The sequence below is a fragment of the Lissotriton helveticus genome, chromosome 3_1, assembly GCF_964261635.1.
Source record: "Lissotriton helveticus chromosome 3_1, aLisHel1.1, whole genome shotgun sequence".
In the NCBI taxonomy this organism is placed as follows: Eukaryota; Metazoa; Chordata; class Amphibia; order Caudata; family Salamandridae; genus Lissotriton; species Lissotriton helveticus.
The window spans coordinates 662,986,982-663,005,363 of record NC_136061.1 but is presented as its reverse complement, the minus strand read 5'-3'; the positions used below and the strand labels follow the sequence as shown (position 1 = coordinate 663,005,363).

The 18,382-nt window shown below is 48.3% G+C and overlaps 1 protein-coding gene across 7 annotated transcripts in view; it reads right to left on the bottom strand.

Moving 5' to 3' along the window:
• HPCA (hippocalcin) overlaps nucleotides 1-18,382 on the bottom strand; it is a 301,157-nt gene that overhangs the window by 157,224 nt on the left and 125,551 nt on the right. Inside the window, exon 1 of one of the 7 annotated variants that reach the window (XM_078680750.1) lies at nucleotides 6,087-6,191. The exons of 4 other annotated variants lie outside the window; for them this stretch is intronic. The gene's annotated coding sequence lies outside the window, so the exon portion shown is untranslated. Of the gene's footprint in view, nucleotides 1-5,859; nucleotides 5,929-6,086; nucleotides 6,192-18,382 lie in introns of those variants that run through there. 2 more of the 7 variants (XM_078680752.1, XM_078680751.1) reach the window with 2 other exon arrangements.

Here is an 18,382-nt window from a genome sequence, read left to right as displayed (position 1 = left end):
GCAGACAAGACCTTGTACAGGGTGAGTATTTTGAACTTCTACTTCCAGAGGAAAGCATTGCGAGGGCTCAAATCTAGAATAGGCCAAAGACCTCTAGCCGTCTTGGGCACCAGAAAGTAACAGGAATAACAACCAAACCCTACTTCTGGAGTTGGACCCTCTGAACAGCCCATTTGGCCAAAAGGGCACACACTTCCTGCCGCAAAATGGAGAGAAGGTTCTCCGTCAGTCGCTGGGTTGACAGTAGAAGGAGAGACGGGGAAGAAAGAAAGGAAACGGCATAACGTTTGCAGACGATCTGCAGGACCCACCTGTCCGATGCGATTGCTTGCCAGCCCAAACAGAATCAGTGGATTTTGCCTACCACTAAGTGGTAGTGATCCTGTAAGAGTAAATTAAAGAGGTTTGGCAGGTAGGGCTGCAGGCAAGGGGATGGACGGAGCAACTTGCTGAACTAGGCTGCAGGGTCTGTGGGCATCATGACCTCTCCTGTGAAACCACGGGGTTACCTGCTGAGGTGGAACAGGCTGGCAGTAAAGAATGCCTCAGTCAAAGCTGCAAAAGGAACAGTGGAATTAGGGCAGCTTTCAAGGTTGGGCAGAGGTCAGGGGACTGAGCGGTAGCCCTACTCTCTTTGAAACGTTCAAGAGCAGAGTCAGCCTTGTCTCCAAACAGGCAAGTCCATCGAAAGGCACTTCCATCTAAAAAGGACTGCACGATGCATGGGAAACCCAGTCGATCATAGCCATGCACGTCAACGAATGGCAATGCAGGTGCCTACAGCCCATCCTATAGAGTAGAAGCTCCAAAAACTGTGAACTTGGCCACATCACAACCATCTAGAATTGCCTGCAAAAGGACAGAGCAAAGGTACCCCAGGGAGGACTTGTGCCACCGAGTCCCAGAGGGAATGAGTGAAACAACCTAACAAATATGAGACACTGATGGATCACAGAGCCAAACAGGCTGATGAGAAGAGGCACTTCTCAAATGTCTCCACTCGCTTTGATTCCCCATCAGGGAAATTGCTGTAGTTGGTCCAACTGCACCACGAGGCTCTCAGAAGAAGGGTGCTACAACAAAAAGGCCAGGTCGGTTAGAGCAGGGAGATGGCGCCTGGTGATTTGCCTGTTAACTGGTGTCTGAGTGCAAGGCTTGGATCAAGCCCCTAGGAGGGTGTCAGTCAGGGCCTCACTGAAAGGTAGGAGGAGCTCAGAAGCAGCCTGGCCTGGTTGTAGGATCTCAGTCAATGAGTTTCTTTTTACCTCCATGGTAGGAGCTGGAGGTCAAGGATCTCAGCCGCCCTACGCATAACTAAAGCATAGGAAGAAGATTCTTCGATGGCTGAGCTGGAAGGGGAGAAGAGTGCTGTCTCTGGGGAGGTATCCACACCACTAGAGTTCTGCAAGTCCTCATACCAATTTTCCTCGGTGTAGGGCTGAGCAAACAACCACCCTGGTCATAATAGTTGTCGGAGTTCGTCTCAAAAAGGGATGCAAAGAATGGTGCCTGCCTTGTAATAATGCAAGTGCCGGAATAGGTGGCTCATAAGGATTCAGGTGTGAAGTTGGTCAAAGTCAGACTGGCATCAGAGAGGACAGTGGGGCCCACCTCCAGAGACGTTAAGGTCAGGATAGTTGTGGGTATGGGCACCAGTGGTGGCACTGGAACAGGAGCTAAGGGCAAATGTGGCTCAGAAAGTCCAGCTGGTGCAGAGAGCGAACCTGCCAGTGGTAGTACAGGTGAACTGCCTCTCAGCTCTGTGTGGCCAGAAGGCACCCCAGAGGGAGTCAGTAGAGATCCAAAGAGATGGAGCATAGCTGCATGGAACTTTTTAGATGTGGCGTGGCTGAAGGCCCCGGAAGCTAGATTATGCCGGAACGAGCCTTGAATTTAGAGCAGAAAATGGAGCAGTCCAGACACTGCATCTTCTTGTGCTTGGCAACAAGGTTTCTCCTTGTGTTCCCCAAAGGCCTTCGGGTTTGCAACATGCAGACTCTGCAGGTCTTGGCGTCGAGGCCTGACCCCACACACCTCAGTCAAACTTGGTGGAGATCGGTCACCAACATCTGCTTGCAACAGTCTTTACAGGGTTTAAAACACGGCGTCTTAGTGGGCGACATCCCTTGCGCACTATGATAATTTTTTTGAAGAAAAAACTTTAACAAGGAGTCTCTAAGAGATGAGAGAATCTCTGGATCTGCGCCTTGTGGCACAGAAATAAAGGAACTGGCAGTGGTCAGGAGTTGGTGACAGTATAGGTCCCGCATAGCATTTCCGTAGCGGAGTTACAGCAGTGCGGAGCAACACAGTGCCACCTTCTGGCACGCAGAGGTACCACTGAAAGGTTTTCAGGTCTAGTGTGCTGCCTGGGGACTATTCAAAAGATGAGGAATCTGCTGCTAGAAGTCTCGATCAAAAAGACAGATGTTTTAGTTTTATAGTCTAAAAGGTTTGCAGATTGACTGAACTATCAATCTGTTATTTGAATATATATTGTTTCCACCACTTCTGTTGTTGTAATGATATATATACACTAGTGGAGGGTTAAAATATTGTGCATCTCTAATCCCTTAAAGTTTTGGCTATTCGTTCTTATCAGGCAAAGCAAATGTCTCCAGTTATCATTGCCTCTCGATTCTCAAACAGATGCAAGAACACGAGAGGTCCCAACAAATATTATAACATTCCAAGGGAAGGTCCACCTTACCTGCTAAGCGAAAACATGCAAAGTCAAGAGTGCACCACTTGCCGAAAATAAAAAACAAACAGAACATCTCCAGGGCAGCACATGCAAAGCTAAGCAAACAGTTGGACCAGTCTATGCGCTAGCTCCAATTCCTGCCAGACCAAGCATGAACTAAGCTAGCACACACACCTCTGCCGGGCCAAGCAAGATAGCATTCAAGGCCAGGCATGACTAGGCAAGAATACAGCTGTCTGCACAAGTGTGGTAAATGGAGAACTTGAGTCACGCACGGCAAATGCCTCCATGGCAGTGCCTACTTTCCAATCAACAACCACTAGGAAAATTTAATTAGATGAACCATCCTCACCTTCAAACAAGCAAAGAAAGTGTGCATCCATAATCATCCATAAGGCGGAGGAACAGTCTCCCATAAAAGCAAGGAAGGATCAACAAGCGCCCCCTTGCGAGGCAAGGATAAATAAAGCTGCACTTACCCAGTCAAAATAATCATGCACCCTCTCAACCAAGCAAAGACAAACGATCCTTCCCTTTTCTACCTAAGCAACCTTTGAAAAACAGTGACAGCATCACACACACACAACATGCACATGCAAGATAAAGTTGTCACTTTCTGCGAGACCTTGTAAGACACACACAACCAAATAAATAAACACAATACCGGCTCCTGGATTGCACGTGCACTTTTGATAACGACGCCAAACATAGCAACCCAACACGGTAAGGATAAGCAAGTACCCGTAGCAAGCCAAGAATAATCAAGCAGTTCAGACACGTCCTGCGATGCAGAAAGGCATGACAGATGTTGCTGTTGGCATATGCATTAGTTCTGTTTCTACATTTGCAGAGTGAGTTGTGCAATCTCACTACAATAATTCAGGTCCCACAATAGTTCCGAAGCATGAGTCTGGCAATAGGTAAAATATAAGCACTCTCCTGCCAGATAAGGGGAAGCAAATGTTTCCATGAGGCAAGAGAGAGTGCTTAAACTTGGCAAAGACAGGAAACGCAAATGTCATTCAAGAGCATGACTCGCCAGCAAAGAGAAGCAAATGCAACTACCAGAGCACAGTGACCATGACCAACCCCTCAACTCCTACAAAGGTAAGCGAGTTCTCCTAAACCTAGTAAGCAAGTCCTCATCGCCAGGCTAGGTTAAATGGGTGCCCCCCACCACCTGACCCAGATAGAGGAGCACATCTCCCAGCCATGCAATGAGAAACAGGCACCTCTATGCGCATGCACGCCTCCACGTCAGGGCAAATGCTCAGCTTTACCAGTAAACGGTAACAGAATCCCCGATAGTTAATGGTAAGCAACCATACACCACAGTTTTAAGGCGATCAAGAAACTCTTGTTAGGGCATGGGTAAATCTGCTCCTCTCTTATGCACACTCATAATACATGGGTAAACAAGCACCCTCGACTAGGGTTAAACAAGTACTGTCTCCCCCTAAATGACTAATAAGTGAGATCTTGAACATGCAAGGTAAGAGAGCCCCCCACAAGGCAAGGGCCTTTCCCCCCATACCCAAGGAGGCAAGTCTTCCATCAGCAGTGAGGGTAAGCAGGGGCCCCATATTAGCCAAAACTAATCGTGCACCTACTTACCAGCCGAAGGTATGGACACACCCTCCCAACCTAAAAGCAAGCCCTCACCATACCCAGAAAAAGTAGCGGAGCACATCCAATAGGGTAAGGAAGTTTTTCTGACATGTCAATGGTAAATCAGCTCCCTGCCATCAGGTAAAAGAGCCCCCCCCCCTGCCTCACTGCTCCCCCGGCTAACCAGTCAATGGCAAGAAAGTCAATGGGTGCCCTAACCCCACCAGAGACCAAGCAAGTGAGCATTTCCAACAAGCATCAACACCCAGCACAACTCTCTAGGCCGAAGAAGGAACAAGTTTGCTGCATCCTGAGCATCTACTCAGCCATGGGTAGCCAAGCACCCCAAGCAGCAAGAGAGCCGTCTTCCATGAAACAACAGTAAGCGAGTGCCCTCATGAAAGAAACCCCACCAGGCAAGGAATGACCACCCGGGGAAGTAAGCAACCCCTACAAAGTAATAAGCAAGCTAGCAAACCAACGCAGCAAGGGAGTGTCCCTTAAAGAGGCACGTCTATCCCAGAACCCCCTCCAGCTATGCATTAGCGAGCCCCCTAGGGTGGTTGCAAGCTAATGCACTCCACCAGGGAAGAGCGCAGGACCTGCCTCAAAGATAAATACTAGGGGGCAGATTTACAAGCCCCTTGCGCCACTTTTGCGTCATTTTTCCCACGTAAAAATGACGCTAAAGGGGCTTGTAAATCTGCCCCTAACTAATCCATCGCGCCCATTGCAAGCAGGTGCGCCTACTCTCCTTTCTTAATTTCCTCCGTCGTTAATCCCACCCCTTTTCCACGTTATCTCCAATCTCACTTTTTTGCCGCGTTCATCCTTGCAGCTCCTGTCACACTTACTCCCCTACCCAACGTGTCCCCCTCTCCAACCGTCCCATCCTCACTATCGCCTCTTGCTCCACCCCAAACTCCGACTCCTGCCCCTTCCACTCCACCTCGTGACACAACCCAAAGTGCTCCTCGTGCCCTCCCCACTGCACCTTGCTCCACAGCCCCCACTCCATCACCCTGTCGCTCGCGCCGCTCCTCACCCGTCCCTCCCCTCAGCATCGCGCGCCCCGTCGCTCCAGGGCTCGCGGGCGCCCAGGTCCATGTGCGAGCCGATCACCCACTCAGGTCTGCACTTTGCTTTCTGGGGCTCGTAGTCTTTATGTAATGCTGGGATAAAGAGAACTACGAGTCCCAGGACTAAAGCAAAAATCTGTATGAGATGAGACACCGACGAGGACGTTGGCGGTAACTCTTGCCTTATCTGTCGACACCCGACGCACACACCGAAGACATGGACGACCCTCGTGTGTCCTATGCCCAACACTCGACTCGCTCATTTACCCTACCAATGTCACAAGTCCCTCTCAGAGCCGAAGTTTTTGTCTCCCGACAGTTAATCCACTTCTCGGCACCGTTCATTTTAACCCTGGTCCTTGTATCCACCCCTGGCACAGCCTTGCCCCCTTACCAGGTGGGCCGTCACCAAACCTAGTACTCCCCCCCTATACCTCCGACTTATATGCGCAGAGTCCTAACAAGTACCTGTCCACACACCTAGACGCGCGGGCTGTCCATGGTCCTTAGATGTCGGCTCTCCTCCTCGCCAGCTGTTTCCCCCGCCCACGGGTACATCCTCTCTCCCCCCCCAGGTGTCACCCGCCTCCTGCCCCTCCCCACCCCACAGGGACTTGCATCTTCCCCGGATATAGTCTATCCCTCCCACCCCTGTCCCTGCGCCTCGGTACATCCCCCCGGCTCACCCCGAATACCTGCTGGTCGCTGCCCCCGCTCCGGCTCCCCCCTGCCCCGGTTCTCCCCGGGCTTTCTCTCCCCATCCCAAGAAGCGGCGGCTTTACAGCTCCAGGGCTTAGCAATAGGTCGGGAAAAACCATTCAGCAGAGGGGGCGGCAGGTGCTGGCTTAAGGCTCAGGAATAGACTGTAGTCACACAAACCTCGGGGATTAATTTCCTGGGCAGGCACAGTCCTGCTTCCACCATTAGATGTAAAGTCCCCTTTCCATAATCTTTCCAGGGAGCAGTACGTTAAGGAATACTACAAATATACGCAGACCCACTGGGAAGATGGTTCAGTCCAGCTCAGGGACAAGTACAGGGAATCATTCAATGGGATTTAAAGGAGGAGGGGTCAATGGAAATTGGGCGGGGCTAAAGCTGAAGGAGATGGAACCGACGGAGCACAGGCGTTATAGGGAGAATAACTCGTGAGAGAAAACGAGGCAGAGAAGAAAGGCTAGAATACAAACGGGGGTGACCAAGGAGGCGAAAGAGCCAAAAGAAAAGAAGGGTTGAAGTATAAGGGGGGGAGCCATAGGTGAAACAAGCATTGGCAAAACCAATAGGTCGTGCCAATGCAATATGTTTTAGCCATGTTGTACTCCAGCATGGCTGCTGTTCAGCATGGATAAAAGTTAGTGGGGTAAAGGACAGTGGAGCGGAGTGTCGTAAAATGGAGTCGAGTAGAGCATTATAGGGTGGCATGGGGAGCTGTAGAGTGGAGTGTCATGGAGTGGTGTAGAGTGTTGTGTAGGGAGTTGAGGGACAGAGTGGGGTCGAGCTGAGTAGCATAGAGTGGAGTAGAGTGTCGTCGGGTAGAATACTGTAGAGCAGCGAGTGGTGTAGACGGAGTGTAGTGGCATAGAGGGTGTTGCGAAGAGGGGAGTAGAGCGGAATAGATTTTCATGAAGTGGAGTGGCATAGAGTGGAGTAATGGTGCAGAGTGGAATGGATTAGAGTGGAGTAGAGTGTTATAGAGTTGAGTGGTGTAAATTGACATGGAGTGGCGTAGAGGGAGTTGCATAGAATGTCACAGAGTGGAGTAGTGTCATAGAGTCGCATAGAGTGGAATAGAGTGTTGTAGAGTGGAGTGGCATAGGGTGGAGTGGCGTAGAATGTCACAGAGTGAAGTAGAGTTTAATGGAGTAGAGCGTCATAGAGTGGAGTATCATGGAGTAGACTAGAGTAGACTAGAGTGAAGTGGCATAAAGTACTGTGATGCAAACTAGATGGGCATACAGTGCATTGGTTTTGATTAAAGTGGTCTGGAATGCAGTGATGTAGAGTAGTGTGGTGCAGAGTAGATTGCAGTGGTATAGAGTGCAATGACAGAGTGGAGTGGCACAGAGTGAAGTAGAGTAGTATAGAGTGCCATAGAGTAGATTCAGTGCTTAATTTGAGCCAGTGGTTTCCAGTGCTCAGCACCAGCACTTAATCATCAGCACTGGTGCTTTTCAGACTTCCAGTTCCGAAGTCAGCAGCTCTGGCTGTAACAACTCATCATCCCCAACTGCAACAAGTTCTGCTGTGGTTCACACGTTTTGTCAATGTTTCAAATTCATCCGAAGAGTAATTTCCTGCACCGGCTAAATTCCTGCTTCCCACCTGCCTGTGACAAGATCACACATGTGCAGTAGAAGGGGAGCACAGCTTACTGTCAGGCTCACACAGAAGAGGCGGTCAGTAGGATAAGGGCGGCCCTTTCTGCACCACTGCCCTGTGCTGGTTAAGCCATTAGGCTTCATTAATGGCTGCATCACAGCGCTGTATTCCCCCTTCCTTAGTGAAGCGCGTTTGAATTCGATTTTGGTAGTTTTTGGCTGGCTGTGGGACTGAGATTGAGTGCAGAAGAGACTGCCTAGCCAAGCTGTATACAAAATCGTCACTGCAAGGCCTTATTTGTACGTGCTTATTACTATCATGTCACAGATGTATCTTTTGCAGTTTTATGTAACACAACTGTGACTGAAGATATGAGCCTCAGTTACATTACACAAGGTCACATTTGTTTGTTTTGGCAGGGGGAAATTCAGAGATTTGCCCAAAATCACAGGATTTTGAGCCGACGCTGAGGCTCGAATCTGGTTCCCCAGCACTGAAGTCTACAGCTCTGGCCTTAACAATACATCCTCTCCCCTCTTTCATGGTTAGTAGTTGTTCTAGTTTAGGTAGCACTAACATGAGAAATGGGCTGGTGCAAGCTGCCTCCTGAGGAGAGCACCAGAACTTATTTTATTTTACAAATTAGCCACTGTGAAGAAAATTACATATTTATATGTATTTGTGCCCCCAAGCGCTACCCTCTCACCATCTGCCATGTTGAATAAAAACCCCTGCATTACTTCACATTCAGAGGCCTTATTTCTCTGTCACCAGGCCCCTCCATGCCAGACCCTGAAAAAGGCACACGTTACATTTCTCTGCAGCACATTAGATATTTTTTTGAGCAGTCATGGAGAAAAGGCCCAGCCCGGGGTGTCTTAACAGTGTCAAACAAGGGTCGACCTGATAAAGCTGCATTCCGGCCCGAGCAGGAGGCGAGCAGAAGCCCCTCTGCAGAGATAAGGCCCAGTTTTGCTGTCGGCTCTCAGAGATAAGTGGGGCCCATGTCAAGGGAAACCTCCAAGACAGTTACACAAGGGGTGGACAGGAAGGGCCAAACCAACTGCTAGTATGAAGCAGCAACACTTCTACAGATGAGAGCAATCTGCATGCTGCCCCGAGCTAGAGATAAGACCAGACATGCTAGTCACTCTGACACCCAGGGCCCTCCCTGGCCAACAGAAAGGAAACAGCCTTCATGGAGAAGTCTGATAAAGTTACGCAAACAGGCATTGCGAGTTTTAGCTGACCTTGCTGCCCCCTCTATGCACCCACCCACCTATGACTCATTACAGTGAACGCCTACATGCTCATATCTTTTTCTTTCCTTCTGCTTGGAGGGCTCCTCCCTATGTATGCAAAGAATGTATAAATATTGTACTCTGTGAATAAAGCTCAGAACTCTCCTGTGCCCGCTTGGCGCTGGAGCTCTCCCTTAACTCGAGTTAATGCAATAAAGCCCATTGACTCTAATACCACGGACTCTGCTCCTCATTTATGCTTGACCCTTTTGATCTTTATTTATTTATAGAAATTATGATAGTGTAAATAATTTATTTACGACATAATCTGGCGCCCGAATAGGGACGCATCCCCTTCCCCACGCGCCAGCGATGTAGGTCCGGCCCCTGCCCCCTTCTACAGCCTAGACGGACTTCAAGTGTACACGCCAGCGGGACTTCCCGCCAACTCCCTCAGGCCCACGGAGGAGGCGGACTGCGACCAGACATCCACACGAGGCGGTGAGGAAGATTGCGGAGCGTCCTGACCCAGAGCCCAACCCGTGAGAGAGCCGAGTCCGAGGTCTTCAGAGGTCCACCATTCCTGCGCAAGCGTCAAGCGTCCGATGACCAGGTCTTCAAGTTCTGCTTCCCGGTGAGTACCACTGAGAACGCATAAAGACGGGTTCATTTAATGAACACGGTAAAGACGTGTCTCCTTCACGAGACCGGTATGGTTGTACTGTATTCCAGTACATAAGTATATGTTGTATATGTTTTGAGTTTGAAATTGTTTTAGTTAGGTTCCAGCATGCCGTTGTTTTCAAAATTGCGTAAAATAGGCACTAAAAAGGGAATATTAAAAGAGGCAGTTAATGTCCCGCCAAGAGATACTCCCGGCCATTTTATGTATAACAAACATGGCATCAGCGCTATTCTCTATTTAGACCTCTGGGTAGATTACACAAAGGATCTAGAGACGGTGCATAGATGGCCTGCGACCGGCACATGGGATTCAGAATGTATTATGAGAGTAGAGGAACAACTATGCAAAAGGAAGTCGAGGCCCTCGCAGAAAGAGGCCATTGAATTATGGCGCAAAGAGGCTAATAGGAGGGCCCTGAAAGAACTTAACAAAGCCGAGAAAAGCAGGCAAATGTCAGAACAGGCAAAAGAAAAAGAGTTATTAGAAGAGGGTGAACAGGTTCGAGTGGAACAAATGGATAGGGAAAGAAATGCTCTTGTTGCTGGTATCTACCCTGTACTCTCAGAGGAGATTGCAGAGGAAGTTCCCCAAAATGTACCCCTTAAAATTAAACCAACGGCACCAGAGGCGTTCCTTTCCGCCTACCTAGCAGAGCCACCCCCAGCCTACATAGACGCACCATTTCCCCCGCTCCCACCAGAGCCCGCGCCCCAGCCAGTCCAGGACCAACAACAGGGTTCCGGGGGTGCGGAAGGGGGGGGATAAGGAAATAAAGGATGACGTTGAACTCCCTAGATGTATATATGATTTACAGCCAGGTAATACTGGTCCAATGCGCGCCATATCAATACGAGTAAGGCAAGCCATCGCAGAGCTAGATGGACTGCCTGATATGAATACACATTTAGATGCCTTGTATGAGTTCATCAGAACAGGACGGAACCATGAATGCGTAGCTCAAGCTATGGAAAATAGAAAAGTAAAAGCTAAGAACAACATCCTCCGTTTTATTGTCAACTGTCTGATCAGGGAACTTGATGAGGGTGATGGGGACGTGGAGGTTAGTTTAATAGAGTGGAGCGACAGCATCAATGACGGTAAACATGATAAGGTAGCGCAGACAGAAGCAATGACGAATAAGATTAAAAAGAAAATACTAGCAATACGTAACGCCGAGAAGGAAGGCAGGGATAGTGTGTCAGAGGAAGGGGATAATAACGAGACGCCAGACAAAATGAATTTTCTGGGCATAGCACGGCACTGTAATGGCGCCAAACACCATCGACCTCAGAAAACAAGGGTTAACAAGGAAACAAACATCTCTCCTGAGGATTTGTTCCAAACAACTAAAAAAGCCCTAGACCATTGGATGGACGACGAGCCACCCCTCACGCCACATGAGAGGGAGTTGGCTCGGTCGGCCACCCAGTGGGTGTCCCAACATCATGTATATAATCCCGACATAGTGGCCCAGATGTTCCTGAGCCTCCCACCACTCGAACAACGCCTGGCCAGCATCTATATGGTCCAACACTTGATCACGTTGTATGAGAGCCAATATCACCACCCTGGCAAATTATATAAAATACTGGAAAAGGTAATACTAGATAGATGGATGAAACAGGGCCCAGAACTGATTAACACCATTTTAGACTTGCGTCTCCAATATGAACAATTCCTGTCCGCCTCAATGACACCCGATCCTCGCCCCAGAGGACAGTACCCTCTGCGAGAGGTCCACCCCATAACAAAACAAGATGGCTCTGTCCAGCGGGTATATGTCTATACCCCTCTCACCAAGCTAGAAATACTGGAAATGAAGAGGTTGTTACCTTCCCATGATAAAGACCCGGGAGGGTTTCACAGAGAAATAAAAGATATACTCCGCATAGGAGACTATACTTACCCTGATATCCTAAGGTTACTAAAGGTCTTGTTACCAGCAGGCATTTACGAGAAACTTAAAGAGAAAGACTGGGATGTGGGAGATAAAACGTTGAAGTGGGCAGAGTTGCAAGCTGAAGATGCAGGTAGGGCCCCGGGGGATGGCCTTGGTGAAAAAATTAAGGGGCTCCCCGAACTCCTTATACAAATTTTACCAAGACTATTGACGACTAAAAAGGAAGACTGGGATGCAATTTCAGCCTGTAAACAGAAACCAGAGGAAGACACGAGCGATTACTACACTAGGTTGGAAAAATGCTTCGCTGTCAACAGTGGTTTAAAAAACAGTAGTGAGGCCTATCCCCACCTTTTTGGGACCAAACTGGTAGATAACGCCCTTCCTCAGATTAGGAATAGAGTGCTGAAGGTTGAGAGCACTTGGCAAGCAAATAGCCCCTCACAAATGTTACAGATGTTGCAATACCACCAAAATAGAATAAGGGAAGAGCAAGAACAAGAAAAGAAGCGCATGAAGGATACAAAAATGAAGGTGCTAGTTGCCCAAACAGTACCTGCAAACACGAACAAGAATGGTACCGCACCCACTAAAGGGACCTGCAATTATTGTAAAAAACAGGGTCACTTTGTAAGGGAATGCCCCGTCCTAAAGCACAATATAGCCACAGGTAAAACAAAGGAACGGCCCTATACACCCAGAGAGTACAACACTCAACAGACAAGTCCCCACCCCGCCGCAGGTCCAGACGCCCGCTGCCGCTGCACTTCAAATGTATCAGTACACGCAGTCAGACTACCCAGAATACCAATCTTTTTCATGAAACAGCCTCGAGAGGGAAGATTGCTTGCCCCTTATCTCAGTTCCTGTGGACCAAGAGGGTCCTTATGTACATGCTCGTTTGCTGGGGCAAGATAGAAAGTTTCTGATTGACACAGGGGCAAGCAGGACTACCATCAGTCATGACGAGGTCCCAGGGGCACCTCTCTCGGGCTCACAGAATATATCCCTGGGATTTTCTGGAAAGCCAATTGTCAACAAAGTATCAGAACCAGTCTCTTTAGGGGTGGGTCCACTGACACGCACCACAGACCTACTACTCACTAAGACATGTCCAGAAAATTTACTAGGTATAAAGACCCTAAAAGAACTGGGAGCAGTTATCTGTTGCTCACCAGAAGGAGTAAGACTGTTTTTGCGTGATTTCAAAGGGCATTTCACGGTTAGAGATTTTGATCCCAGACTTCAGGATGTCCCACAGTATCTATGGGCACAAGGTTCGACTGACGTAGGTTACATGGATAGAACACCACACGAGGTCACTCTTAAGGAAGGAGTAGTCCTACCCCGAATACGACAGTACAGGATTCCACCTGAGGCTGAAACAGCCTTATTAAAAATAATTCAAGAACTCATTGAACAGGGGGTGGTGGTGGAGACAGACTCGAATGTGTGTAACTCCCCCATCCTCCCTGTTCTTAAACGCACAGACCCTCAAGCACCCCCAATTTACAGACTAGTAGTTGACCTTCGAGAACTGAACAAATGTGTGGTCCCACAATACCCAGTGGTCCCAGACATTTCCTCATTATTTACTGCCATTGATTCTGAGGCAACATTTTTCACGGTCATTGACCTGAAGAATGCATTCTTCAGCATTCCAATACATCCTGCCAGTCAATATCTTTTTGGATTCAGTTTAAAAGGACACAGCTTTAAATTTACAAGAGCTCCCCAAGGCTTTACAGAAAGCCCAAGTGTTTACAGTCAGGCATTAAAGAGACAACTTGACAGTATTAGTATGCCTACTAACACAGCATTAATACAGTACGTGGATGACATTCTCATCACAGCAAGATCAGAAACTGACTGTGAAGAGGCTTCCCTCACGGTCCTTCATTTTCTGGCGGACAAGGGGCACAAGGTGTCCCCTTCGAAGTTACAGTTCTGTGAACAGCAAGTGGCTTACTTAGGGCACTTGCTGTCCAAGGAGGGTAGGCAGCTGACGCAAGAACGAATTAAATTGATTTCCAACATTTCACAACCCAAAACACAGAAAGAAGTACGTGCATTCATTGGCCTTACTTCCTATTGCAGACAATGGATTCCCCAGTATGCCCACATAGTCAAGCCACTCATACAATTGACTACATTGGAGGCAGCCACCTCTAACGTCCTCCCTTGGACATCAGAGCACACCTTAGCATTTGAGGAACTAAAACGGGCATTATGTCAAGCGCCAGTTTTAGCCACTCCTGATTACAAGAAACACTTCACCCTGTTCGTGACAGAGCGGGATGGAACAGCACTATCTGTCCTCACACAAGACCAAGCAGGGAAACACAAGCCATGTGCTTATTTTTCTAGTACACTGGACCCTGTAGCACAGGCTCTGCCAGCATGCTTGAAATCTGTTGCGGCCACAGCTTTGGCCATAAGACAAAGTGACTCGATAGTGCTGGGACACTCCCTGACAGTACAAGTACCACACGCAGTGGAAGTTCTCCTGAATAGGACACAGACACAACACCTGACTGTAGCAAGATTGACAGGATACGAGCTGACACTATTTCAACCCCACATAGAGATTAGAAGATGTAACATACTCAACCCTGCCACTCTTTTACCTTCAAGCACAGATGACACTACACCCCATGACTGTGTGGAAGTAATAAATGTAGTGACGAAGCCAAGACAAGACTTGACAGATGTTGCACTCCCAGACCCTGACATAACGTTTTATGTAGATGGATCATGCATGAGAACAGGGGCAGGAGAATTAGTGGCAGCATACGCTGTAACTACTGACCATGAGATCATAGAGACACAAAGAATAGATATCCTGTCAGCACAAGCAGCAGAGCTCATTGCTTTAACGCAAGCCTGTAAACGAGCAAAACAGTTAAGGGTTAACATCTACACTGATTCACAATATGCGTTTGGGGTAGTTCATGACTTTGGGGTACTATGGAGGGAGAGAGGTTTTCTGACCTCACACGGGGCCAAGATACAGCATGGCCCTCTCATACAGGCCTTGTTAGAAGCAATACACCTACCTACAGCCATAGCGATCCTGAAATGCAAAGCACACACCAAGGCCACAGATGTCATTTCCCAAGGTAATGACCTGGCAGACCGAACTGCTAAACAGACAGCTCAGACTCCAATTGACATAACAAACTCACAGGTATTACCACTGACAAGGACTATGACAGTCAGGGATCCCTCCAAAGATGTACAAGATATACAGACCCATGCCACTCCAGATGAAATAAAGAAATGGACTGAACAAGGAGGGGTCCAGACTGACCAGGGTTGGATGACTAAAAACAAAAAGACATGGTTCCTCCCAGATTCTATGGTACAGGTGATAATAGAGACAGCACATAGCCCGGCACACTTGGGAGAGAAGGGAATGTTGGATGGCCTGCAGAATATCTGGTTAACAAACACTTGCGAGCGGCAGCAAAACAGAAAGTGAAGACTTGCATGATTTGTTGCCAATTCAACCCTGGAAAAGGCATCTCAGTGGAACAGGGTGGATTTCATCCCCCTGATCACCCTTTTGAGGTTCTCCAAATGGATTATATCCAAATGGACAGATGTAGAGGTTACAAGTATGTCCTGGTAATAGTGTGTGCCCTAACCAGATGGACAGAAGCTTACCCCGTCCCAGATTATACTGCAGTTACAACAGCCAAACAGTTAGTGAGGGAGTTCTTCCCGAGATACGGGTTGCCACGTGTCATTTACTCAGACAATGGCCAGCCCTTCTCCTCTGAGCTCATGAAACAGGTGTCCCTTCTGTTGGGATATACCTGGAAGTTCCATTGTGTAAGGCATCCCCAAGCAGCAGGTTTAGTAGAGAGACATAACCAGACCCTCAAAACAAAATTAGCTAAAATCTGTGCAGAAAAGGGCGTGGATTGGATGGTAGCCTTACCGGTTGCCCTCTTTTACATGTGCATGGTAGCTCATTCTAGAACCGGCCTATCCCCATATGAGGTGGTCTTTTGAAGACCGCCGAATATGTGGGGTACACCAATGCCTAATAGAATAACTGATGTTGACAGTACTATGCTCACAGATTACCTGGCTTCCTTGATGTCTGCACTACTCTCTTGCCGTTCGCAGGTTGCCGCTGCCTTCCCTGACAACACCCAGGTCGAGGACCATGCCATAGCCCAGGGGACTGGGTGCTAGTGAGGAACTTCGACCGGACGAGCCCTCTGGACCCCAGGTGGAAGGCACCAAAATTAGTCCTGCTGACGACGAGGACGGCCATCAAAGTCGAGGGAAGAAAGGGGTGGCTGCATGCCAGTCACTGTAAAAAATACTTTGGGACTACCGGAACATTTGCTAAAAACAAAGACAGTACAGACTTTGAGCCCCCCTTTTTGGAAAAGACTCCCCAGCAAGAGTACACTTCCAAACTGAGATCTAGAAGGTCAGTCGACGTTTGATTGTCTAAGTCCACTCGGTGGTGAAGCGGTTGAACATGATGTCTGACTTGAATAAACTAGTGAACAGTAAAGAAAAAAGGACTAATATGAGAGTGAAATACTGCAAGCTATTACACAGCAGATGTATAGTGTCTCTGATTATTGTAATTTTTATGAGCATTGTGGTAATAAGTATTGGCTGGTTCTTACATGTTCTCCATCCACCTGCTGTCTCACAGAACGCCACCACAGTACACTCACATGTTGAGCTCCCAGTACACTTAGAGAACAGAAGAAATGAATTTAGGAACAATACTTTCATCACCCTTTTACAACAACATCAACTGGCCATAAACACATCCAACTGCTGGGTGTGCGGTCTTCTTCCCCACACAGTTGCCAAAGGCATGCCTTTCATCACTCTCCCTTTTTCTTATGAAGGCTCTTGTACTGGTTGGTGGGAAACAAACAAAGCTTCCTATATGGCTAACACGGACACAAAAGAGCAGTCTCAGCTCCGATATCACCTATACATTTTATGTTGGCGAGGTGAAAAGAACAGGGCATGTGGTACCCCACTAGAGCAGGAAGCCTATGCTGACCACGGTACCAGATCTAATAAGGTATATTATCAGTATATGGACAGGAGAAAAAGATCAGTTTCACCTGTTTTTGTGGCATCAACGAAAGCCCCTTTTTGTGTCCAAAGTAAAGGAAAGATACGTATGGGTGATAGCATCTGCAATCACACAGTAAATTTGAATGGAACAAACAATACACGGCTTATAGCCGCACAGGGCACCTACTTCATATGTGGGGATAAAGGTTATACATGGCTCCCACAGGGCTGGTCCGGCACTTGTTACATTGCTTTTCTCCTTCCCCCCACCTACACTGCCCCTGCGGACTATCATGAAATTGAGCCTCTGACTGTCTATAACAGACGGCGAAGGGGGGTCATAGATACAGAAGATACAGCAGGGCAGGAGGCGGGAGACTTCTTTGCCGAAGTCATTCCATTTTGGGGTCCAATGGTAAACAGCAGGAACATCCGCCACCTCACACGAGTGGTGCAAAACACGATAGATGCAACGGCAGGTGCCCTCTCAAATCTCACAGCCGAGGTGGTCGCGGACAGACTCATGACCCTACAAAATCGCATTGTTTTAGACATCGTTCTGGCTGACCGTGGTGGTGTATGCAGATTGATCTCCACGAGTTGTTGTGTGTTTATTCCAAATAACGCACCTACGGTATACCAAGCCATTGCCAAGCTACACAAGATGTCAAGTCAGCTAGACATGGATAAAGGAGAATGGTCCTTAAGCAGCTGGTTGTGGGGATTAGTAGCAACATGGGGATGGAAAGTGTTGACTGTAGTAGGATCAATACTGTTTATCATCTTCAGTTGTTGCCTCTGCATCCAATGCGGCACGGCCATCTGCGGTCTGTGCGCCACTGCCTGGATTCCCCGTCCACATGTGCAGAGCAGAAAAAAATGAAAAGATCATGTTGCAAGAACACATTAACGGCCTGATGAAAATAGAGGTGTATTAGAGGGGTGCGCTTGGGGACAAGGAGGGAATGAAGACAATTACATATTTATATGTATTTGTGCCCCCAAGCGCTACCCTCTCACCATCTGCCATGTTGAATAAAAACCCCTGCATTACTTCACATTCAGAGGCCTTATTTCTCTGTCACCTGGCCCCTCCATGCCAGACCCTGAAAAAGGCACACGTTACATTTCTCTGCAGCACATTAGATATTTTTTTGAGCAGTCACGGAGAAAAGGCCCAGCCCGGGGTGTCTTAACAGTGTCAAACAAGGGTCGACCTGATAAAGCTGCATTCCGGCCCGAGCAGGAGGCGAGCAGAAGCCCCTCTGCAGAGATAAGGCCCAGTTTTGCTGTCGGCTCTCAGAGATAAGTGGGGCCCATGTCAAGGGAAACCTCCAAGACAGTTACACAAGGGGTGGACAGGAAGGGCCAAACCAACTGCTAGTATGAAGCAGCAACACTTCTACAGATGAGAGCAATCTGCATGCTGCCCCGAGCTAGAGATAAGACCAGACATGCTAGTCACTCTGACACCCAGGGCCCTCCCTGGCCAACAGAAAGGAAACAGCCTTTATGGAGAAGTCTGATAAAGTTACGCAAACAGGCATTGCGAGTTTTAGCTGACCTTGCTGCCCCCTCTATGCACCCACCCACCTATGACTCATTACAGTGAACGCCTACATGCTCATATCTTTTTCTTTCCTTCTGCTTGGAGGGCTCCTCCCTATGTATGCAAAGAATGTATAAATATTGTACTCTGTGAATAAAGCTCAGAACTCTCCTGTGCCCGCTTGGCGCTGGAGCTCTCCCTTAACTCGAGTTAATGCAATAAAGCCCATTGAC